Source organism: Coregonus lavaretus (assembly GCF_964263955.1).
Source record: "Coregonus lavaretus genome assembly, chromosome: 28".
Lineage (NCBI taxonomy): Eukaryota > Metazoa > Chordata > Actinopteri > Salmoniformes > Salmonidae > Coregonus > Coregonus lavaretus.
In genome coordinates this window covers 35,791,997-35,817,928 of record NC_140015.1, presented here as the reverse complement: position 1 = coordinate 35,817,928, position 25,932 = coordinate 35,791,997, and the positions used below count along the sequence as shown (strand labels likewise).

General features: G+C 39.8%; 1 pseudogene across 1 annotated transcript; it reads right to left on the bottom strand.

The window, feature by feature from the left end:
- Window positions 1-407: 407 nt before the first annotated feature.
- On the bottom strand, window positions 408-19,810 carry LOC311103242 (annotated as a pseudogene). Its single transcript has 4 exons — window positions 19,609-19,810; window positions 19,372-19,470; window positions 16,817-17,047; window positions 408-511 (listed from the first exon to the last, which is right to left on the bottom strand). The product of its transcript is annotated as an uncharacterized misc_RNA (transcript).
- Between the last annotated feature and the right edge of the window lie 6,122 nt (window positions 19,811-25,932).

The window sequence follows — 25,932 nt, the reverse complement described above, 5'->3', positions numbered from 1 at the left end:
TCATTGTACTATGGGAAGCCTCAACAGCAACTAAAACATAAACTGATATTACGAAATAAATCAACAAAGTACTGTATGTCTAACAATGTCCGCAAGCTTTTCACAATTGTAGTGCATAAATAAAGTGTCACAGTGTGTACATTCCTTGATCAGCTCTGACTAAGTAATGATGACTTCACTGTTCAGGTTGTGGTGGAAGGGAGAGAGCAGGTTTGATACAGAGTGACATGTGATCCCTGTGAATGAGCTCATAGAGACTACTGTGTCATTCACAGACTGGCCTGAAACATGATGAGTTTGCTGAGTAGTGTTCAACCAGATCACTTAGGTAGGCTGTGTGTGTGTGTGTGTGTGTGTGTGTGTGTGTGTGCCATGTATGCATGCATAGATTATATGAGATGCGTCTCTTAAGCATATGCATAATTCCCACAGATCCAGGGTAGCCCTGCAGCACACGAGGCGTCATTCCAGGCATCATTCTGCATCCAAAGGTTCACCAGTATTCCAGCACCTACAAAGGAAAGACAGAAATTAAATTTGCTCAATCTACAGAAGTGTTTAAAAATCAGAAAATCCATTGTCTGCCATGATTGAATTCAGGACCATATGGACACATCTCTCACCCTGCTGTAGTCGGCTGTGTGCAGTCCACCCATGTCCAGAGACCCTCACTATCTTTGTCATTCAGACCAAATCCAGGACAACACCTTAAACGTTTTTAAGTAGTCCTGTTTTAATGGCAAAAGAGCATTTTCTAAATGAATGGTTCAGATTCTGGTTTATTTAACATTGTATATACTGTATAAAACCCCATAAATAATGTGATGCCGTACAGCACTTTTAAACTGGCTAAACCATATAAATAAACCATAGATTAGCTCTCTGGTGGTGTAGCTACAACTGAATATTCCATAGAACTGCACAGATCATATTGGTTTTAAAGAAACTGTTTTGAAACCCCAAAACTGGTTGCAACAGAGTCAAAACACTTTTTTGTAACACTTTACTGTAGGTGTCCTTATTTATGCATTCGTTAAGCCTTTATGAATTATAAAATGTGTCATAATCTGTCATAAGCCATTTTAAATAGTGTAAAGAAGTGTTATAGAATGAAATGTGAATAATGAGGAGTGAAAAAGTTACAGACGCACAAAGATCATATCCCAAAGACATGCTAACCTCTCACATGAATCACAGCTTGTTATGTTAAACAATTTATATCAGTACAGTACAAACCTATTATGTTTAATCATTAATGCATTCTTTCTAAGCTAGGCATCACATCTAGTTATAAGAAAATAGATCCCCACACTATGCATGGGAGGAGAATCACGTGGCAGTTATCTTTCCAAGGAAATTCACTTAAATACGATCAGGCTATAGCTTGCTAGAGTGTCTGTAAATTATTATGGAAAGAAGTGGAGGGAGCTCAATCAACGTCAGTCGAGGTGCAATCAAAACATGTGATCATCATTGAAAAGGAAAAGGCACAATGCTTGCATAGGCAACCATGGTGAGCGAGGGTTGAGACTATTAATTTGAACGCGCATTTCACGATCTGACATAACGGTAGCCTACCTTTTGGGCTTAATTTTGTATTTGGGAGCCAAATGAACCGGCTCACTGAAAAGACTCGAATACCCATCACTAACGTGCTTTGACAGTGTCTGTGATGTAGGGTTCAGCCAGGCATTGAAGGACAGACAGAAGAGCGAATTAAATGGTAGGAGGGACATCCAAGTTTCAAGAGATGTCAGATTTCACATCTTGCGTCCCACATTCCAAAAATATATACTGATGTGTCCGTGAAAACCAGGGCTATCGCTCAATGCAAATAATTTCGATCTACGGTATGCACAGATCGATGTGTATGTGATCCGTCGGAACCAGTACCAGAACCCTAAACAGGGGACTTACATCTAAGAGGATTTAAAGCTTATTTTGCAGTGTAGTATCTAAACAGATTATGACTTTGCTGACGTTTGCAAATGGTGTGTTAGAGGAAGTTGACTCAGCTTGCGGAAGCATCTGGAAAGCATTACTATAGGGGCCCCCTAAAACAGAGGAAGTCTGTTATGTTGAGGCCAGGGATTGGTTTATGGGAAAACCACCCATATCATGTTACATATTATAAATACCATGGTTGGAACAAAGGACGGGGAGAATATAACATATTAGAGATTGGGTCAGTTGTTCTCCAGATGTCTGCAGGAGTCTGTAAATTGATGCTGAAATCTTTGATGTAATAAACCATTATAATCAAGGACAGTGTCAGCGGATTTCTTGTCGTCACAGCATAATCAGCATCGTTATTTTGATACCACAGAATGGCGACGAGGATCTTTGGGACGTGTTGCGTCTCTCCAGCGTTCCATTCATGAGCTACGAAGTGACTCCCGCTCAAGACGCCGGCACATAAGGTGAGATTTCTCACAATTTTGGGTGCTGGTCGGTTCGTGTGCTTGTGTGGGTGTGTGCGCTGAGGAGATGTACCGTTTAAAGACTTATTTGTGCACTTTGCTGTTATTTTCTGTGGGATAAGAATCCGTTCTAAATTTCTAAATTTGTTTGCGTTGAAAACAATGCAAACAGGGGGGAGTGTCTATAGGAATTGATAACACTGGGCACAGGGATATTTGGTTTGAATAAAATTGAAAAAGAATAGAATGAAGGAATAAGGCCAGGAACTAAGGAAAAATGTATACTAATTAGGACGTCGTTGATCTACGGAAGCCCTCAAACGAGGCGATCATTAGGAAATCACAAGAAAATCCTGAAAACTCACTAGGTTGATTTTTAAGGTCAGTTCTGGGAACTGGAGTTTGTGGTAGATACATTAATTTGCATATTACCCCTCGACATATGGTTGACGAGGTATATGTTCGAAGTAACCTCTCATTGAATATCTGCAAACTCGAGGTAGCAGAAACTTAGGAAGGAACTATGAGAAATAAGGAACGATGGTAGCATGCTTTAGAGGACCGTAGGAACGGATGCATTCCTCTTGAATTGTGTGTGTGTGCGGAAATAAAATAAAATAAAATTAAAGATGTCTCTGTTGTGTTTCAGCTGTGTGTCGACTCATGTTATGATAAGATTTATGTTAGAGATATATACATATATATGTTTTGGTTGAGAACAGGGGTTTTAGTTTTTTGGTAAGGAAATATGTTAGTTAAGGTTAAAATCTTATGAGTCTCCATTAGCGAGAATGTTAATAATTGTTAAAAAACTATGAGCCCCCTGGGAGGAAGTTAAGGTTAAAATCTTATGAGTCTCTATAAAAAGAGAATGTTTAATAACTGTTAAAAGACTGAGCCTACAGGGAGGATTTTAAGAGTGTATAGAGATGTTTTGTAATGGATAAGAAAATAACTATAAATCTGCAGATTAGGATAAGTAAAGATAAGAAACTTCGAAGTAGGATTTGTGTTCTATGTTGGTTTGGGAGTTCTGTTAAGTGTTACTGTTTGTCTGTGTTGGAAATAACGGAGGGACAGCTGGTCTGTCTACTTTCTGTTGTTTAGCTTGGAGAGAGCTGCTTGGGAGCTCTTCTCACTCTGAAATAGCACTGGTGAATGAACTGCGCATGTGTGGGATTTTATGAGTTTAGAGTTACGTAGAGCAAACATGCCACTCCCCTGCCTGCACTGAGCTGCTGTGACATGCAGACAGAGAAGGAGGGGGAGACTTACACATGAATAAAGTATTCTGTTTGTTAAATCGGCTGTTGCTTAACGATGAAACTATTTGATTGAGATCTATTGAATTTATAAATGAGAGATATGTTGACAGATTAAAAATAAAAATAATTAAATAAATAAAATAAAATGTTATTGCGCTATTTATAATATTCCTGAGTTAAGCTGTTTGCTTATTTCTTAGCGCGAGTGTGAACATAGGTATGTCTAAAAGGGTATTGTATGGTTGAAATTACCCAGTCAGTGCATAAAAGATTACATTCTCGTCTGTTCCTTTGTTCTTCTGTCATGTGAGAGACGAGAAGTAGGAGACAGAGAGAGAGAGAAGGTGCTGACCAGTGCGTCACGTGACAGTGTGTGCTTTCCCGGATCCAGTCCAATCAAGGCCAGTACTGTTCTGTTCACAAAACTTACCTTCCCATACAGGATATTGTGTGTGCCTAGCATATTTCATGTTGTGACAATTTGACAGGGACTTGGCAACAGACTGATCAATTGATGTAATTAAGAATTGCACATTGCAGTTTTTTGTGCACGATTTGGTTTGAGTAGAGTTGTGTTGGAAATCCAGCACTGACATTATTCTGTAAAATTAAGGTAATTGGGTGCTTATTAAGCAATTGGTTTGTGAGTGCTGAAGTGTTGCTGGATTACAGGTCTTGCTCTGAAGTTGACTACTTTCCTTTACTTTTCCTGATCGGATGTGGTAAGATTGCCACTAATCAATAATTTGGTAAAATAAAAAAATAAAAAAAATAAAAAAACATTAATAAAAAAAAAAAATATGTTCATTAATTAATTAATTAATTTATTTATTTATATAAAAAAAAATATATAGTCTAAAGTATTTTTTGGTTTACAAATTAATTGGTTTAAAATAATAATAATAATAATAATAATAATAATAATAAAATAATTCACAATAAAGGAATATAAAAGAGTTGTTACAATGGGGAAAAAGGACATCAAAACTACGAAAGTCCTGTTGATGTAGTAGAAAATAGTAATCCTCTAGTTAATGGTATTGCAAGGTTATCTGGAAAATGGAATAAACGTTGGCCTGACATTGAACAACCATGGCCAGTGGAAGGGACTCTTAACCCTGACGTCATCAACATAATGAAAGTGCTTGTGTCGATTTATAAGGCAGATCAAAAGAAGGGGAAAAAAAGGGAACAACGTAAAGAAAAGAGACAAAGAGAGCTGGGTGTTCTTAAGCTGTTTGAAAATGAAGGACAAAAACTGATAAAAGTTACCAAAGATAAAATAAACAGAGGTATAGAGAAAATGGCAAAAGAGGTGAAGGAGACAGAAAAACTAATGGCAGAAGTCAATACAGCTTTCTCACATACGGATTCAGCAAAAAGACCCCCACCTTACGAGGAAGAAGTAGAGTTTAAGGACGTCTATCCTCAGCTTCCAGTGATCATTCAGGAGGGTGATTATTGCATCAGAGATGAAGATGAACGAATAATAGAGAGAGGACAAGCAGAAACGACCATAAAAATGAATCCAAACTCCAAAAGTAAGAAGAAAACGAGATGTCTGGAAACTAAGGGTGGAGTGAGGTTCAGGAGGATGGAACTTGAAGATGATGATGATAATGATCAGAGTGATTCAGAAGAGATCATGGGTGGATATGACCCTGTGATCAGATGGAGGTTGGCCAGAGCGGAAAGAAGGGGTGATGGAAGTTGGAAGAAGAAGGATACAAGAGATCTGATCTCTGATGAAAGTGAAGATGGAGACAGCGATGAAGATTTGCAGATTAAAGGTGCTTCATATTCAAGAGGATTTTATCCTACAATGATTAGCACAGAAGAAATAGAAAGAGATATAGACCGATGCGTATCATGCCTGGATAAGGCCAATAATTTAGAAGAAGTAAGAGAACTGGAAGAAAAAACTGCTGAAAAAAGGATCCCAAGAATTGGAGAAGAGGTATACATTGAGGCCAAGAAAAGAGAGCACAAGTAAGAAGATGATGCCAGTGATAATTCGAGGACAGAACCTGGAGTATAAGCCTTTACAGAATACCGATATGTCAGATATACTTGAGAAGCTGCCTACTCTTCAAGATGGAGCATATCCTTGGATTTCAAAATTGGAAGAAATTACAGTGGGAACACAGTCTGCCATAGGAGACATTAAGATACTTTTGGCTAATCTCCTTGGGATTCCAGATATGGAAGACATTTTTCAGAGAGCTGGACTTCATCGATATGTGGGGACTGCGGTGAATGATCCTGGATTGTTGGCTGCAAGTAGAAATTGGCTGTGGAGAGCACTGAAAGATACGTTTCCAACAAATGTGCATCCTGACAACATTCTGATTGACCCACTAGGACAACAAGAAAATCAGAGAGCCTATGTGTCAAGAGTTCATCAAGTGTGGAGAAATATTACCGGAAATGATCCAGATGTGAGTCAAATTGAGCAGTCAATTTTGAGAGCTAAACTGCAGATGGGACTGCCCTCACCAGTAAGGAGCAAACTGGCAGAGGTGGTTGGACTTGGAAGCATGACAAAAGGTGTCTATAAAGATCATATAGCCCATCAAGTGGATCTGTACTGGAAAAAGGAACACAACCAGAAAGAACAGGACCAAGAAACTCTCAGAAAACTCAATCAAATACAACTGGTGGAGAATAAGAAGGAGAAGAAACAAGCTTTGGTTATGCAGAATCAGTGTGCACCAAGTCAACAATCACTGCCACAGCTTCAACCGGACCAGTTCCAACCGCAATTGTACCAGCCACCAATAGCGATACCAGGTGTTTCATATCCACAGCCAGTTTCTGGACAGACACGGAATTGGAGAGGAAGAGGACGAGAAGGTTTAGGAAGAGGAAGAGGAGGAAGATTTAAGCCATACTTCCAGCAATCTTCAGAAGTGTGTTATAATTGTGGACAGGTTGGTCACTTTGCCCATGAGTGTAATGGGCCAGGAGGAAACACCAGAGGGAATTTCAGAGGAAGATACAGGGGCCAGTCAAGATCATCTGGAGGACCGGTGAACCCTTATAGGGGCCCGGAGCAAGGATTCTAGGGGTGCCCAGAAGATCCGAAAGGGGGGTGTCAGCTGGTAGCATCAGGACCGGAAAAAGATCCAACAATTGAGGTGAAAGTAAACAACCGACCATTGGAAGTGATGGCGGATAGTGGAGCTGCTTTTACCTGTGTTCGGCCTGAAGATGCTACACATCTCCCTATGTCCAATCAACTAATTTGGACAATCGGATTTGAGGGAGTGAAACAGCTGATTCCTCTTACGGAACCAATGGAGCTCTGCTATGAAAATCAGAAAATTACAATACCCATACTGGTATCAGAACATACACCTATTGCATTGTTGGGAAGAGATGCATTATGTAAGTTGAACTGTACAATAAAATGTACACCAGACGGCTGTCTGGTAGAAGTGCCAAAGGAAAAGGTTTACCAATTGTTGATGATGACAGAGATGGATTCTTCTTCAGTATTCTGGATTGGAAATCTCAGTGAAGATTTTTTGAAGCAGGCTAAGATATGGGAGAAATTCATTGTGGCAAATATGCCAGATGCGAGGCTTCCGGAATATCCATTTCATTGTACGCTCAAGTATTTCAAGAATGCTGCCCAATCAAACTCAGAGGAATGGTTGAGTCATCAACCAAAGAAAGTTCAACTCAGCTCATGTTGCATAATTTTAGGACCACAAGGAGCAGCTATGAAGATAAACACAGACGATTATCTGGATAAAGAATTTGAGATTGAGAAGAGTGTGCCACATGTGACCTTGTTGGTTTCTGAAGGCTATGAGCAGAAGCAAATAGGAGAAATGATGACAGAAGCAGAGAAAGCTGTTTTCGTACCGATGAAAGAGAATTTGGGGATTTGGAGGAGTGAAGATCAGCGATTTCTTAAAATCATGATTTCGGCTCAAGGACAAGGAGAGCCACAAGCTGTACGGATGACACATGAATCTATTTGCAGTGTGAAGATGGATTCAGACACTATGAAAGAGGAGATGTTGCAACAAGTTCCAGAATGTTTGTGGTCTCACCACAGTACCGATATTGGACTTGTGAAATCAGCCCAATTGAGGTGAAAGTTGAACTTCGACCAGGAGCCAGACCTCTTTGGAAGAATCAGTATCCATTGAAAGATGAAGCAATCCAAGGGATTGAACCACAAATTGAAGGACTTTCAAAAGCAGGTGTTTTGAAGACAATAAAAAATCCTCAGAGTAACAATCCTTTGTTGTCTTTGGAGAAACCATGATGGGTTGATAGTAGCGCCTCTAGACCTATTAGGTCTGATGAATTAGGGAGCACATGGGTTAGCTCATGTTGCAAGGGGGGAGGTTAGGAGAAAGATCACAAAGGAGTATGGTTTTTGGGCACCATATTTGCTTGAACAGGTTGACTATGTCATAGGCAGGTGCACAATCTGTCTGAAAAATAATGTTCGCAGGGGTGTGACTGTTCTTCCTGGTTACATTCCTACACTGAGAGGTCCTATGCGTGAGTTGGTTATCGACTTTGTTGATATGATAAAACCAGTTGATGGGAAAAGATACATGTTGGTGGTTGTAGATAGATTTTCACGATGGCCGGAGGCCTGTCCAACCAAGCGAAAAGATGCTCAATCGGTTGCCAAGTTCTTGTGTAAAGAAGTCATAAGCAGGTGGGGACTTCCCGATCGAAATATCCTCAAATTAGTAGGAAAGAGTTTTGTGGATAAAACAGTGAAATGGTTTTTGAAAAAATTGGGGTAAAAAGTCAGACAAAAAAGTTATGGAAACTAGGGTTGAAATAACTCTAGGAAATGTTGAATATCCGATAATTTTTCACGTCTTTACATATTATTGTGATATTTAGTATTTTCTTATGAATCAAAGGGGGGAAATGGAATGTGATTCATTTTATATATCATTTTTATATTATTGTTGATATTGATGTTTTAATTTGCATGTGTTTGTTTTGCAAAAGATACTGGTTGGTGTTTTCTTTTCTTCCAGAAGCATATGGGGGAATGTGTAGAGGGGATTCAAATACTCAAACATTAACAATATGAATGGACTGGAGGAAGTGGAACAAGGAAGGTGTGGAAATGTTCAGATTCCATCATCGACGTTGCATTGAAAGTCGACACTGCTGAGGAGATGCAGTGTAGTGGACTACATTCCAGTGTCTGCAATGATATATAGACATATTTGCATGTGTAATAAATAATTTGTGTCATATTCTTTCTGTATTAATTTTTGAAGAATGATATTTTCTGTTGTTGGATAAATGTGGGGACCTCAGATGTTTTTGTTTTTTCGTGGATGCTTAGGGATATTGGGTCTAGGCAGGGACAGAGAGAATCCACAGGCGGGTCCGATGGGTCGACCAGCCTGAATTTGGACATTTTTGAATGTATTTTGTTTTCTGAGGCTTTCATGTGTATTCAGTTGCATCATGGTTTAAAATGCATTGATAAAGATTTATAAATTGATCTGGAGTACTTAGGTGGTCAACTGGGGCAGAGGGGCCGTGAGAGAATTTTACTGTCTTGATTGATTGATGGATATTTGGAAAGAAAGCTCTCACACTCCATAAAGATTTGTTCATATTTCATAGAAATGTATTTACACTCCATAGAAAAATTTGTTTACTCTCCATAAATTTGGTTTATTGCTAAAGTTACTCAATAAGAAAAAAAAATATTTGTCATAATCCTATTCTTTTTGTTTTCGAGACTTAATTAGTCTCGATGGGGGGAAATATGTAGTATCTAAACAGTTTATGACTTTGCTGACGTTTGCAAATGGTGTGTTAGAGGAAGTTGACTCAGCTTGCGGAAGCATCTGGAAAGCATTACTATAGGGGCCCCCTAAAACAGAGGAAGTCTGTTATGTGGAGGCCAGGGATTGGTTTATGGGAAAACCACCCATATCATGTTACATATTATAAATACCATGGTTGGAACAAAGGACGGGGAGAATATAACATATTAGAGATTGGGTCAGTTGTTCTCCAGATGTCTGCAGGAGTCTGTAAATTGACGCTGAAATCTTTGAGGTAATAAACCATTATAATCAAGGACAGTGTCAACGGATTTCTTGTCATCACAGCATAATCAGCATCGTTATTTTGATACCACAGCAGCAAATCACACAATACATTATCTTTCACATACATTTGAAACGCAATTACTTTTTCATCTCAATATATGTTGTTTAACTCATTCTAACAAGCTATTACCCATGTACAGTGCATTCAGAAAGTATTCAGATACCTTCCCTTTTTCCACATTTTGTTACATTACAGCCTTATTCTAAAATTGATTAAATTAATTGTTTTACTCATCACTCTATACACAATACCCCATAATGACGAAACAAAAACAGGTTTTTAGACATTTTTGCAAATGTTTTAAAAACAAAAAACAGAAATACTACCAGTCAAAAGTTTGGAAACAGCTACTCATTCAAGGGTTTTTCTTTATTTTTAATATTTTTTACATTGTAGAATAATAGTGAAGACATCAAAACTATGAAATAACATAGTTTTGAAAGGGTGGAATCATGTAGTAGCCAAAAAAGTGTTAAACAAATTGAGATTCTTCAAATATCCACCCTTTGCCTTGATGACAGCTTTGCACACTCTTGGCATTCTCTCAAACAGCTTCATGAGGTAGTCACCTGTGTAGTGTCGAGATAACGATGCTGAGATGCTGTGATGACAAGAAATCCGCTGACACTGTCCTTGATTATAATGGTTTATTACATCAAAGATTTCAGCGTCAATTTACAGATTTCTGCAGAAAATCCGGAGAACAACCAACCCAATCACTAATATATTATTTCTCCCCGTCCTTTGTTCCAACCATGGTATATATATCCTATGCCCTATGTAACATAAGATGGCGTGATTTGAATAGACCAATCCCTGGCCTTCACATAACAGACTTCCTCTGTTTTAGGGGGCCCCTATAGTAATGCTTTCCAGATGCTTCCGGAAGCTGAGTCAACTTCCTCTAACACACCATTTGCAAACGTCAGCAAAGTCATAAACTGTTTAGATACTACACCTGGAATGCATTTAAATTAATAGGTTTTCCTTGTTAAAACTTAATTTGTGGAATTTCTTTCCTTAATGCGTTTGAGCCAATCAGTTGTGTTGTGACAAGGTAGGGGGGTATACAGAAGATAGCCCTATTTGGTAAAAGACCAAGTCCATACTATGGCAAGAACAGCTCAAATAAGCAAAGAGAAACGACAGTCCATTTTCTAGTGGCACAGCTAGCACTGCGATGCAGTGCCTTAGACCACTGCGCCACTCGGGAGAAATTGCAGCCCAAATAAATACTTCATAGAGTTCAAGTCACAGACACATCTCAACATCAACTGTTCAGAGGGGACTATGTGAATCAGGCCTTCATGGTCGAATTGCTGCAAAGAAACCCCTAATATTAAGAAGAGACCTACTTGGACCAAGAAACACGAGCAATGGACATTAGACCGGTGGAAATGTGTCCTTTGTGAGACGAGGTGTGGGTGATGATCTCTGCATGTGTAGTTCCCACCGTAAAGCATGGAGGATGAGGTGTTATGGTGTGGCGGTGCTTTGCTGGTGACACTGTCTGTGATTTATTTAGAATTCAAGGCACACTTAACCAGCATGGCTACCACAGCATTCTGCAGCGATACGCCATCTCATCTGGTTTGGGCTTAGTGTCCCACTATCGTTTGTTTTTCAACAGGACAATGACCCAACACACCTCCAGGCAGTGTAAAGGCTATTTTACCAAGATGGAGAGTGATGGAGTGCTGCATCAGATGACCTGGCCTCCACAATCCCCCTACCTCAACCCAATTGAGATGGTTTGAGATGAGTCGGACGGCAGAGTGAGGGAAAAGCAGCCAACAAGTGCTCAGCATATGTGGGAACTCCTTCAAGACTGTTGGAAAAGCATTCCAGGTGAAGCTGGTTGAGAGAATGCCAAGAGTGTGCAAAGCTGTCATCAAGGCAAAGGGTGGCTATTTGAAGAATTTCAGAAATAAAATATATTTTAATTTTTAACACTTGGTTACTACATAAATAAAAATAAATTGGTCATTTAGCAGACGCTCTTATCCAGAGCGACTTACAGGAGCAATTAGGGTTAAGTGCCTTGCTCAAGGGCACATCGACAGATTTTTCACCTAGTCGGCTTGGGGATTAGAACCAGCGACCTTTCGGTTACTGGCACAACGCTCTTAACCACTAAGCTACCTGCCGCCCATGATTCCATGATTCCATGTGTGTTATTTCATAGTTTTATAATTTTTTCTACAATGTAGAAAATAGTGAAAATAAAGAAAAACCCTTGAATGAGTAGGTGTTTCCAGACTTTTGGCTGGTACTGTAAGTATTCAGACCCTTTGCTATGAGAATCGAAACTGAGCTCAGGTGCATCCTGTTTCCATTGGTCATCCTTGAGATGTTTCTACAACTTGATTGGAGTCCACCTGTGGTAAATTCAATTGATTGGACATAATTTGGAAAGGCACACACCTGTCTATATAAGGTCCCACAGTTGACAGCGCAAGTCATATCCAAAACCAAGCCATGAGTTCGAAGGAGTTGTCCGTAGAGCTCCGAGACAGGATTGTGTCGATGCACAGATTTGTGGAAGGGTCCCGAAAAATGTCTGCAGCAATGAAGGTCCCCAAGAAAGCTGTGGCCTCCATCATTCTTAAATGGAGGAAGTTTGGAAACACCAAGACTCTTCCTAGAGCTGGCCACCCGGCCAAACTGAGAAGGGCTTTGGTCAGGGAGGTGAGCATGAACCCGATGGTCACTCTGACAGAGCTCCAGAGTTCCTCTGTGGAGATGGGAGAACCTTCCAGAAGAACAACCATCTCTGCAGCACTCCACCATTCAGGCCTTTATGGTAGAGTGGCCAGATGGAAGACACTCCTCAGTAAAAGGCACATGACAGCCCGCTTGGAGTTTGCTTAAAGGCATATAATGGACTCTCAGATCATAAGAAACAAGATTCTCTGGTCTGATGAAACCAAGATTTAACTTTTTGGCCTGAATGCCAAGTGTCACATCTGGAGGAAACCTGGCACCATGCCTACGGTGAAGCATGGTGGTGGCAGCATCATGCTGTGGCTATGTTTTTCAGGGGCAGGGACTGGGAGACTAGTCAGAATTGAGGGAAAGATGAACAGAGCAAAGTACAGAGAGATCCTTGATGAAAACCTGTGCCAGGGCGCTCAGGACCTCAGACTGGGGCGAAGGTTCACCTTCCAACAGGACAACAACCCTAAGCACACAGCCAAGACAACGCATGAGTGGCTTCGGGACAAGTCTCTGAATGTCCTTGAGTGTCCCAGCCAGAGCCCGGACTTGGACCCGATGGAACATCTCTGGAGAGACCTGAAAATAGCTGTGCAGCGATGCTCCCCATCCAACCTGACAGAGCTTGAGAGGATCTGCAGAGAAGAATGGGAGAAACTCCCAAAATACAGCTTTGTAGTGTTATACCCAAGAAGACTTGGGGCTGTAATCGCTGCCAAAGGTGCTTCAACAAAGGACTGAGTAAAGGGTTTGAATACTTTTTTATTTTTATCAAACATTTCAAAAAAACGGTTTTTGCTTTGTTGTTATGGGGTATTGTGTGTAGATTGATGAAGGAAATATAACATTTTAATATATTTTACAATAAGGCTGTAACATAACAGAATGTGGAAAAAGTAATCGGGTCTGAATACTTTCCGAATACATCTAATATAACTTAGCAGGCGTAAAAAGAAACGCCTGTGCGAAGTTCCCACATCCAGATGTTAGTAATTTCTGGGAACCCTGCATAGGCTAACAATGAGAATATGTGTTGTTGTGTTAGTATGTATAATCCTACTTCAAATTTCAGCGAATCTCAATACATTTTCATTGGATCTCCAAAATGTCCATGAAATTGTAGCGATATGATTCGCTGACACAAATGGACAGTTTGCAGATCCAATGAAAAGGTATTGAGAGCGCTTGTGTCGGCGAATCATAAATTGGAAGAAGAGTGAAACTTACTAACACAACAACACATTAGAACTGAGATGATCTGCTCATGGCAAACCAACAACATGTATAGCTAGTAACGTTAGCTAGTTAGAATGAGTTAAACAATGTGATAACGTTAGTTAGTTAGAATTAGTTAAACAACGTGTTTTAAGATGAAAACTTAATTGCTTTTAAAGCGTATGTGAAAGATAATGTATTGTGTGATGTGCTGTAAAGAAAGTTTAATAATTTTAATTCCTCCTGTAGCTAGCTAACTAGCTAACTAGCTAGATCTAGCTATGATCTGGTATAGATCTGGTATTATAACTTTCTTGCTGGTGTTTGGAAACACATTTTTTGTGTTTTGACCTGAGTGATTTGAGGTACACCCATTTTACCAACAAGCATATCAACAACAGGTGCAATTAATCCAACCACTAATAGATTGAATTAGATTAGGAAAGTGATTTTTATTAATCTTTCTGGAATATAGTCAATGTACTAACAATATTCAGACACTGAAACAAACAACATTCCAAAAATGGACCTGCAACAGAGCATCTCACCTGTTCCTCTCTGCTTTTCATGATCACCAGGTCTGCTCCTATACTCAGCATGTCCTGTCTGCTCTCCTCCCAGGAGTAACAGCTGCAGTTAAACTTCGTCCATCCATCAGGACAACCACTTCTCTCTGTTTCACAACACAACAAAACAAAATAATAATAATAATAATAATAATAATAATAATAATAACAATAACAAGAATAATAACATAAATAATAAGAATAATAATGAAAAATAACATCAATAATAATAATAGCAATAATAAAAATAACATCAGTAATAATAATAATAATAATAATAATAATAACAATACTCTACTACTACCACTAATAATAATAATAATATTAATAATATTAAATATATTAATAATATTAATAATATTAATAATATTAATAATAATAACACATGTTATAAACCACGATTCACTGGACTAGATCTTAATGAGAAATTCAATATATAGTGGAGAAAGTAAATAAATAGCTGCTCACTGACCACAAGTTAAATTCCGAAACATGTCTATCTCCCTCTGTAACTGGTCTCTCTCTGCAGTCAGATTGTTGTAACTGGTCTGTAACTGGTCTCTCTCTGCAGTCAGATTGTAGTAACTGGTCTGTAACTGGTATCTCTCTGCAGTCAGATTGTTGTATCTGGTCTGTAACTGGTCTCTCTCTGCAGTCAGATTGTTGTAACTGGTCTGTAACTGGTCTCTCTCTGCAGTCAGATTGTTGTAACTGGTCTGTAACTGGTATCTCTCTTTAATCAGATTGTTGTAACTGGTCTGTAACTGGTCTCTCTCTGCAGTCATATTGTTGTAACTGGTCTTTAACTGGTCTCTCTCTGCAGTCAGATTGTTGTAACTGGTCTGTAACTGGTCTCTCTCTGCAGTCAGATTGTCATAACTAGTATGTAACTGGTATCTCTCTTTAATCAGATTGTTGTAACTGGTCTGTAACTGGTCTCTCTCTGCAGTCAGATTGTTGTAACTGGTCTTTAACTGGTCTCTCTCTGCAGTCAGATTGTTGTAACTGGTCTGTAACTGGTCTCTCTCTGCAGTCAGATTGTTGTAACTGGTATGTAACTGGTATCTCTCTTTAGTCAGATTGTTGTAACTGGTATGTAACTGGTCTCTCTCTGCAGTCAGATTGTTGTAACTGGTCTTTAACTGGTCTCTCTCTGCAGTCAGATTGTTGTACCTGGTCTGTAACTGGTATCTCTCTTTAGTCAGATTGTTGTAACTTGTCTGTAACTGGTCTCTCTCTGCAGTCAGATTGTTGTAACTGGTCTTTAACTGGTCTCTCTCTGCAGTCAGATTGTTGTAACTGGTCTGTAACTGGTCTCTCTCTGCAGTCAGATTGTTGTAACTGGTCTGTAACTGGTATCTCTCTTTAATCAGATTGTTGTAACTGGTCTGTAACTGGTCTCTCTCTGCAGTCATATTGTTGTAACTGGTCTTTAACTGGTCTCTCTCTGCAGTCAGATTGTTGTAACTGGTCTGTAACTGGTCTCTCTCTGCAGTCAGATTGTCATAACTGGTATGTAACTGGTATCTCTCTTTAATCAGATTGTTGTAACTGGTCTGTAACTGGTCTCTCTCTGCAGTCAGATTGTTGTAACTGGTCTTTAACTGGTCTCTCTCTGCAGTCAGATTGTTGTAACTGGTCTGTAACTGGTCTCTCTCTGCAGTCAGATTGTTGTAACTGGTATGTAACTGGTATCTCTCTTTAGTCAGATTGTTGTAACTGGTATGTAACTGGTCTCTCTCTGCAGTCAGATTGTTGTAACTGGTCTTTAACTGGTCTCTCTCTGCAGTCAGATTGTTGTACCTGGTCTGTAACTGGTATCTCTCTTTAGTCAGATTGTTGTAACTGGTCTGTAACTGGTCTCTCTCTGCAGTCAGATTGTTGTAACTGGTCTTTAACTGGTCTCTCTCTGCAGTCAGATTGTTGTAACTGGTCTGTAACTGGTCTCTCTCTGCAGTCAGATTGTTGTAACTGGTATGTAACTGGTATCTCTCTTTAGTCAGATTGTTGTAACTGGTCTGTAACTGGTCTCTCTCTGCAGTCAGATTGTTGTAACTGGTCTTTAACTGGTCTCTCTCTGCAGTCAGATTGTTGTAACTGGTCTGTAACTGGTATCTCTCTTTAGTCAGATTGTTGTAACTGGTCTGTAACTGGTCTCTCTCTGCAGTCAGATTGTAGTAACTGGTCTGTAACTGGTATCTCTCTGCAGTCAGATTGTTGTATCTGGTCTGTAACTGGTCTCTCTCTGCAGTCAGATTGTTGTAACTGGTCTGTAACTGGTCTCTCTCTTCAGTCAGATTGTTGTAACTGGTCTGTAACTGGTGTCTCTCTGCAGTCAGATTGTTGTAACTGGTCTGTAACTGGTATCTCTCTTTAGTCAGATTTTTGTAACTGGTCTGTAACTGGTCTCTCTCTGCAGTCAGAATGTTGTAATTGGTCTTTAACTGGTCTCTCTCTGCAGTCAGATTGTTGTAACTGGTCTTTAACTGGTCTCTCTCTGCAGTCAGATTGTTGTAACTGGTCTGTAACTGGTCTCTCTCTGCAGTCAGATTGTTGTAACTGGTCTGTAACTGGTCTCTCTCTGCAGTCAGATTGTTGTAATTGGTCTTTAACTGGTCTCTCTCTGCAGTCAGATTGTTGTAACTGGTATGTAACTGGTCTCTCTCTGCAGTCAGATTGTTGTAACTGGTCTGTAACTGGTCTCTCTCTGCAGTCAGATTGTTGTAATTGGTCTGTAACTGGTCTCTCTCTGCAGTCAGATTGTTGTAACTGGTCTTTAACTGGTCTCTTTCTGCAGTCAGATAGTTGTAACTGGTATGTAACTGGTATCTCTCTTTAGTCAGATTGTTGTAACTGGTCTGTAACTGGTATCTCTCTTCAGTCAGATTGTTGTAACTGGTCTGTAACTGGTCTCTCTCTGCAGTCAGATTGTTGTAACTGGTCTGTAATTGGTATCTCTCTTTAGTCAGATTGTTGTAACTGGTCTGTAACTGGTCTCTCTCTGCAGTCAGATTGTTGTAACTGGTCTGTAACTGGTCTCTCTCTGCAGTCATATTGTTGTAACTGGTCTTTAACTGGTCTCTCTCTGCAGTCAGATTGTTGTAACTGGTATGTAACTGGTATCTTTCCTCAGTCAGGTTGTTACATGCTCTGTCATCTGCAAAGGATCAAAACATCCAAAAGTTACTCAGTAAAAAAAAATGGTTATTAATAGCCAAAACGTATAACAAGATGATAAGCAATTAACATACAGTACCAGTCAAATGTTTGGACACACCTACTCATTCAAGGGTTTTTCTTTATTTTTACTATTTTCTACATGAAATACTGTATAAACTATGAAATAACACATATGGAATCATGTAGTAACCAAAAAAGTGTTAAACAAATCAAAATGTATTTTATATTAGAGATTCTTCAAATAGCCACCCTTTGCCTTGATGATTGTTTTGCACACTCTTGGCATTCTCTCAACCAACTCCACCTCGAATGCTTTTCCAACAGTCTTGATGGAGTTCCCACATATGCTGAGCACTTGTTGGCTGCTTTTCCTTCACTCCGACTCATCTCAAACCATCTCAATTGGGTTGAGGTAGAGGGATTGTGGAGGCCAGGTCATCTGATGCAGCACTCCATCACTCTCCTTCTTGGTAAAATAGCCCTTACACAGCCTGGAGGTGTGTTGTGTCATTGTCCTGTTGAAAAACAAATGATAATCCCACTAAGCCCAAACAAGATGGGAAGGCGTATCGCTATAGAATGCTGTGGTAGCCATGCTGGTTTAGTGTGCCTTGAATTCTAAATAAATCACAGACAGTGTCACCAACAAAGCACCCCCACACCATAACACCTCCTCCTCCATAATTTACGGTGGGAACTGCACATGCTGAGATCATCCGTTCACCCACACCGCGTCTCACAAGGACACGGCAGTTGTAACCAAAAATCTCAAATTAGGACTCCAGACCAAAGGACAAATTTCCACCGTTCTAATGTCCATTGCTCGTGTTTCTTGGCCCAAGCAAGTCTCTTCTTCTTATTGGTGTCCTTTAGTAGTGGTTTCTTTGCAGCAATTCGACCATGAAGGCCTGATTCACACAGTCCCCTCTGAACAGTTGATGTTGAGATGTGTCTGTGACTTGAACTCTGTGAAGCATTTATTTGGGCTGCAATTTCTGAGGCTGGTAACGCCAATGAACTTATCCTAAATATAATATAAAATAATATGCCATTTAGCAGACGCTTTTATCCAAAGTGACTTACAGTCATGTGTGCATACATTTTTACGTAGCAGAGGTAACTCTGGGTCTTCCATTCCTGTCGCGGTCCTCATGAGAGCCAGTTTCATCATAGCGCTTGATGGTTTTTGCGACTGCACTTGAAGAAACATTCAAAGTTCTTGACATTTTCCGGATTGACTGACCTTCATGTCTTAAAGAAATGATGTACTGTCGTTTCTCTTTACTTATTTGAGCTGTTCTTGCCGTAATATGGACTTGGTCTTTTACCCAATAGGGCTCTCTTCTGTATACCCCCCCTACCTTGTCACAACACAACCAATTGGCTCAAACGCATTAAGAAGGAAAGAAATTCCACAAATTAACTTTTAACAAGGCACACCTGTTAATTGAAATGCATTCCAGGTGACTACCTCATGAAGCTGGTTGAGAGAATGCCAAGAGTTTGCAAAGCTGTCATCAAGGCAAAGGGTGGCTATTTGAAGAATCTCAAATATAAAATATATATTGATTTGTTTAACACTTTTTTGGTTACTACATGATTCCATATGTGTTATTTCATCGTTTGTATGTTTTCACTATTATTCTACAATATAAAAAATATAAAAAATAAAGAAAAACTTTTGACTGGTAGTGTATGAACTCTCAGTAGAGGTACAGTCCTATGATCCCAGCCAGTAACAAATTAACTCACAGTAGAGGTACAGTCCTATGATCCCAGCCATTAATATATGAACTCACAGTAGAGGTACAGTCCTATGATCCCAGCCCGTAACATATGAACTCACAGTAGAGGTACAGTCCTATGATCCCAGCCATTAATATATGAACTCACAGTAGATGTACAGTCCTATGATCCCAGCCAGTAGTAGAACACTCAGCAGCCCCAGACACACTGCAGCAGCTCTTAAAGATCTCTTTTGTTGCTCAGCCTCTGTGGACACATAAAGGAGGTGTGTGTGTGTGTGTGTGTGTGTGTGTGTGTGTGTGTGTGTGTGTGCGCGTGTGTGTGTGTGTGTGTGTGTGCCTTTGTGCGTGCGTGCATGCTTGTGTACATGTATTTGGACGTTACCTGAGTGTTCAGCTCCTGGTCTGCTCCTTGGGGTAACATCCTCAGTCATGTTTTTCAAGTCAGGAAACTCAATGGTGTCTGGATTTTCATAGATGTTGTCTTCATGGATGTGGTCTCCTCCATTATAAAACTGGTCCCCTGAAACACTTTGTTTTCCCTTAACGTCTTCATTGGCATAAACAAAGTCCTCAGACATCTCCATGCTCTACCACCGTCTCAACTAGAGAGACGTTCAGTCAGTCTGGGGCTTACTATATGTGATACCAACTGGGCACACACTTGTTGTATCAACGTTGGTTCCACGTCATTTCAATGAACCAGGAGGCGGAGGAAGGAACAAAACAAGGTCATCTGGAAAAGCCACAAACAAATTCATCCTCCATTTCCTTTCACATTTTCATATTGGACCATTCATTTACTTTTCTGTTGCCTCGATGGTGTTGCTAATGGCTCTCCTCCTCGCTCCAGTGATGTCCTGCACAATATTTGCTCTGTCATCTGCAAAGGCTCAAAACATCCAAAAGTTACTGATTACAAGACCAGGAAATTAATAGTCAACATTTCTAACTTGATGATAATAAATTTACATAAATGAACTCACAGTAGAGGTACAGTCCTTTGATCCCCAGCCAGTAACACATGAACTCACAGCAGCCGCAGGGCTCTCCAGATGGTAGTGCGGTCTGCCCAACGCATTACCGGGGGCAAACTACCTGCCCTCCAGGACACCTACAGCACCCGATGTCACAGGAAGGCCAAAAAGTTAATCAAGGACAACAACCACCAGAGTCACTGCCTGTTCACCCCGCTACCATCCAGAAGGTGAGGTCAGTACAGGTGCATCAAAGTTGGGACCGAGAGACTGAAAAACAGCTTCTATCTCAAGGCCATCAGACTGCTAAACAACCATCACTAGCACATTAGGGGCTGTTGCCTATAGACATAGACTAGAAATCACTGGCCACTTTAATAAATGGAACACTAGTCACTTTAATAATGTTTACATATCTTGCATTACTCATCTCATATGTATATACTGTATTCTAAACTATTCTACTGTATCTTGTCTATGCCACTCTAACATTGCTCGTCCATATATTTATATATTCTTAAATCCATTCCTTTACTTAGATTGGTATGTATTGGGTACATGTTGTGAAATTGTTAGATATTACTTGTTAGATATTACTGCACTGTCAGAGCTAGAAACACAAGCAATTCGCTACACCCACAATAACATATGCTAAACACATGTATGTGACCAATCAAATTTTATTTTATTTGATTTAGAGGTACAGTCTTATGATCCCAGCCAGTAGGAGAACAACAGGTGTAGACTTTACTGTGAAATAGTTACTTACAAGCCCTTTCCCAACAACGCAGTTAAAAAGTAAGAAAAGTAGCAAATAAAAAAAGGAAATAGTAACACAATAAAATAACAACAACAAGGCTATATACAAGGAGTACCGGTACCTAATCAATGTACTGGGGTACGAGGTAGGTGAGGTGAATAAGGTCATATGAACAGTACCAGTCAAAAGTTTGGACACACCTACTCATTCAAGGGTCTTTCTATATTTTGACAATATTCTACATTGTAGAATAGTAGTGAAGACATCAAAACTATGAAATAGCACATATGGAATCATTAAACAAATGAAATGTGAGATTCTTCAAAGAGCCACCCTTTGCTTTTATGACAGCTTTGCACACTCTTGGCATTCTCTCAACCAGCTTCACCTGGAATGCTTTTCCAACAGTCTTGAAGGAGTTCCCACATATGCTGAGCACTTGTTGGCTGCTTTTCCTTCACTCTGCAGTCCGTCTCATCCCAAACAATCTCAATTGGGTTGAGGTCGGGGGATTCCATATGTGATTCCATATGTGATTCCATATGTGTTATTTCACAGTGTTGATGTCTTCACTAGTATTCTACAATGTAAAAAATAGTGAAAATAAAGAAAAACCCTTGAATTAATAGGTGTGTCCAAACTTCTGACTGGTAGTGTACATGTTGGTGGGGATAAAATGCAAATGGTCCGAGTAGCCATTTGATTATCTGTTCAGCAGTCTTATATATTGGGGGTAGAAGCTGTTCAGGAGCCTTTTGTATTTGTATTTGTAATTTAACTAGGCAAGTCAGTTAAGAACAAATTCTTATTTACAATGACGGCCTACACCGGCCAAACCCGGACATCTTAGCATAGATGTGGTCTACTCCATTATAAAACTGGTCCCCTGAAAAATTTTGTTTTCCCCTAACATCTTCATTGGCATAAACAATGTCCCCAGACATCTCCATGGTCTACCACTGTCTCAACTTGAGAGCCGTCCAGTCAGTCTGGGGTTGTTATGTGTGACACCCACTGGGCACACACTGGTTGAATCAACTCTGTTTCCACATAATTTCAATAAAGTTATGCTGAACCAACGTGGAATCAGTAGTGGAAAAAGTACTCAATTGTTATACTTGAGTAAAAGTAAAGATACCTTAATAGAAAATGATTCAAGTAAAAGTGAAAGTCACCCAGTAAAATACTACTTGAGTAAAAGTTTGTTTTTAAATATACTTAAGTATTAAAAGTAAATTGAATTGCTAAAATGTACTTAAGTATCAAAAGTAAAAGTATAAACCATTTAAAATTCCTTATTTTAAGCAAACCAGGTGGCACAATATTTTTTATTTTAATTTTTATTGACGGATAGCCAGGGGCACACTCCAACACTCAGACATAATTTACAAATGAAGCATTTGTGTTTAGTGAGTCCGCCAGATCACAGGCAGTAGGGATGACCAGGGATGTTCTCTTGATAAGTGTGTGAATTTGACTATTTTCCTGTAATAAATGTACTTTTGGGTGTCAGGGAAAATGTATGGAGTAAAAAAGTACATTATTATCTTTAGGAATGTAGTGAAGTAAAAGTAAAAGTAATCAAAATATTAATAGTAAAGTAAAGTACTGATACCCAAAAAAACTACTTAAGTAGTACTTTAAAGTATTTTTACTTAAGTACTTTACACCACTGCGTGGAATAGACGTTCAATTGACATCTGTGACCAGTGTGTAGTAACCAAGATGCACAGGGAACTGCCATACCAGGAAGAGAAGGAAGGAAGAAAACAAGGTTATCTGGAAAAGCCACAAAGAAATGTATAATCTCCTTCCTTTCACGTTTGCATATTGGACCATTCATTTACTGTTCTGCTGCTACGATGGTGTTGCTGTTGGCTCTCCTTCTCACTCCAGCAATACACCTGCAGTCTACCTTGATAGGTGTGTGTGTGTGTGTGTGTGTGTGTGTGTGTGTGTGTGTGTGTGTGTGTGTGTGTGTGTGTGTGTGTGTGTAAGTGAATCGGAGGTGACTGGTCTGATCAGGATGGGGTAGTTTAAGAACTCCTTTTCTGGAGTCTCCATCACATAGACATAGAGAGTGACAGAAAGGATGTAGGGGCACAGACAGACAGACGGCCGAGCCAGGACTAAAACCCCATCACCAAGGGGCCATGTGTAGTCTGGAGTCAGGAGCTTAGCCTGCTACACTAGACTCTGGCACTGACATGTATCTCTAACAGCTCCTCAGCGGAGGAAGGGAGGACCATCTTTCTCAGTGAATTTCATAAAAATAAAAATAGTGAAATAATCCCCCACCCCCTCTTTTACACTGCTGCTACTCTCTGTTTATAATCTATGCATAGTCACTTTACCTCTACCTACATGTACATATTACATAAATTACCTCGACTAACCTGTACCCCCGCACATTGACACTGACTCCGAACCGGTACTCCCTGTATATAACCTCGCTACTGTTATTTTACTGCTGCTCTTTAATTATTAGTTATGTTTCTATTTTTCGTATTTTTTGTCTATTTTTTACCTCTCTCTTTTTTACTTAACACTTATTTTTCTTAAAACTGCATTGTTGGTTAATGGCTTGTAAGTAAGCATTTCACTGTAAGGTCTACACCTGTTGTATTCGGTGCATGTGACAAATAACATTTGATTTCATTTGATTTCATTTATTCGAGGTCTACTGCAACATATCAGAGCTCTTGCAGCATGAACTGACAAGTTGTCCTCCCAATCAAAGGATCAGAGTATACATCTAGTACTGAAAGCATAAGCTACAACTAGCTAGCACAGCAGTGCATAAAATGCGGTGAGTGGTTGACTCGAAGAGAGAGAAAGACAATAGTTGAACAGTTTTGAACAAATACATTTTTTCAAATATGAAGGAGGAGAGAGAGAGATTTCGTAGGTAAAAAATATATAAAAAAATTAACTTACAGCTAGCTAATGCAGCTAGCTAGTTTAGCCTACTCAAACACCCGGTTCAAACAGAGAGGGACGCTAAGTATGTGGACACTCCTTCAAATTAGTGCGTTCGGCTATATCAGCCACACCCGTTGCTGACAGCTGTATAATATCGAGCACACAGCCATGCAATCTCCATAGAGCAACAATCTTAACATCACACAATGACATTCTAGACGATTCTGTGCTTCCAACTTTGTGGCAACAGTTTGGGGAAGTCCCTTTCCTGTTTCAGCATGACAATGCCCCCGTGCACAACGTGAGGTCCATACAGAAATGGTTGGTTGAGATCGGTGTGGAAGAACTTGACTGGCCTGCGCAGAACCCTGACCTCAACCCCATCGAACGCCTTTGGGATGAATTGGAATGCCGACTGCGAGCCAGGCCTAATCGCCCAACATCAGTGCCCGACCTCACTAATGCTCTTGTGGCAAGTCCCCACAGCAATGTTCCAACATCTAGTGGAAAGCCTTCCCAGAAGAGTTGATGCTGTTATAGGAGCAAAGGGGGGAACAACTCCATATTAATGCCCATGATTTTGGAGTAAGATGTTCGACGAGCAGGTGTCCACATACTTATGGTCATGTAGTGTATGTTAACTAGCTGGCTGGCTATCCAACACTGGAAATCTTCCTAGTCAAGGTAAGCTTTTGGTTGTATTAATTTATTGCCGGTGGGGCCCGCCCGGTGTAACGGCTAAACTGCTTGCTGTACACTGTACTGCATGATTGTAACGGGTCTACTATGCTTTAGTTCTAGTAGCTATGTTGACTATGACGTTAATATGGTGACAACAATGTAGGCTGTACTTAGAGGTTAGCGGTTATGATATGAAGGTTTGGCTTGGAAAGGTTTTTTCGCCTGGTCACAGACAGCTTTTGTATAGTCCACAAGTGAAGGGAAAAGGTGAGAGGAGGAGAGAGCGGAAGAAGAAGGAATTATATATATATAACAAGTAAAGTGATCATGCTGTTTATATGTGGCTGCTAGTTCTGTGTTTGCATGTGATCAGTGGTGTATTCATTCTGCCAATTCTGTTAAAAAATGTTTCTTAAACGGAAGCAAACGGAAAACAAAACGGGGATAAACATACCTGAATTTGTCCAATAGAAACTCTCATTTGCAACTGTTGGACTGATGATTACAACCTAGATCAACTCGATACAGGCAAGAGTGTGCAAGGCGGTATTAAATGTGTCAATGTCTGTCACTTTGACCACTCAAATTTCTCTCGACCTGTGCACCTACCTTGTAAACATTCATTCATAGGCTAGGTTGTAGCAACCTCATGATGGGTACAGGGAACATTTGACTATCATGTAGTAGCCTAAACCTATCGATGTTACATTGACCTGGGTGAATGGAATATGAATGACAGTCATCCCATATGCTGTAATAGAAAGGCCATGCTCCTAAAATAAAATAAATCGTCCTCCCTTATCTTAAACAGCACCGACCGCACTGATCTCTAATACAGTTTGGATATAGTGGAACAGAGCCAGTATCTGAATTGCTGTATTTATTTTTATTAGCACAAGATTAAAAAAACAGCATTCAACATAAAGTATAACATGCAGTAGAAATGTCTAAAACAAGGTAGGTCAGGAAATACATGTACATATTTGCATGTGAGGAAAACATCCTAATTATTATACCTTTGGTGTTTGGTGGAGCAGCTAGCCAAAACTTAATTTGCCTAGAACGTTCCAGATCATGTGTTTTCAAATAAAATGTTTTGAATCCCCAAAACTGGTGGCAAATGAGTCAGAACACTTTTTGCTGGTGTTTGGAAAGAAATATTTTCTGGTAAAGTCTACGGATGCACCCATTTTCCCAACATCCAAATCAACAACGGGTGCAATAAATCCAATCAATAACACATTGAATGAGATAAGAAAAATATTTTTATTTATTTATCATTCTGCAGTATAATCAATGTAATTGCAAACATACAGTGTCCACACTTGCAAACATTAGAAAACGTTTAAGTATAACCTGGACCTCCGTT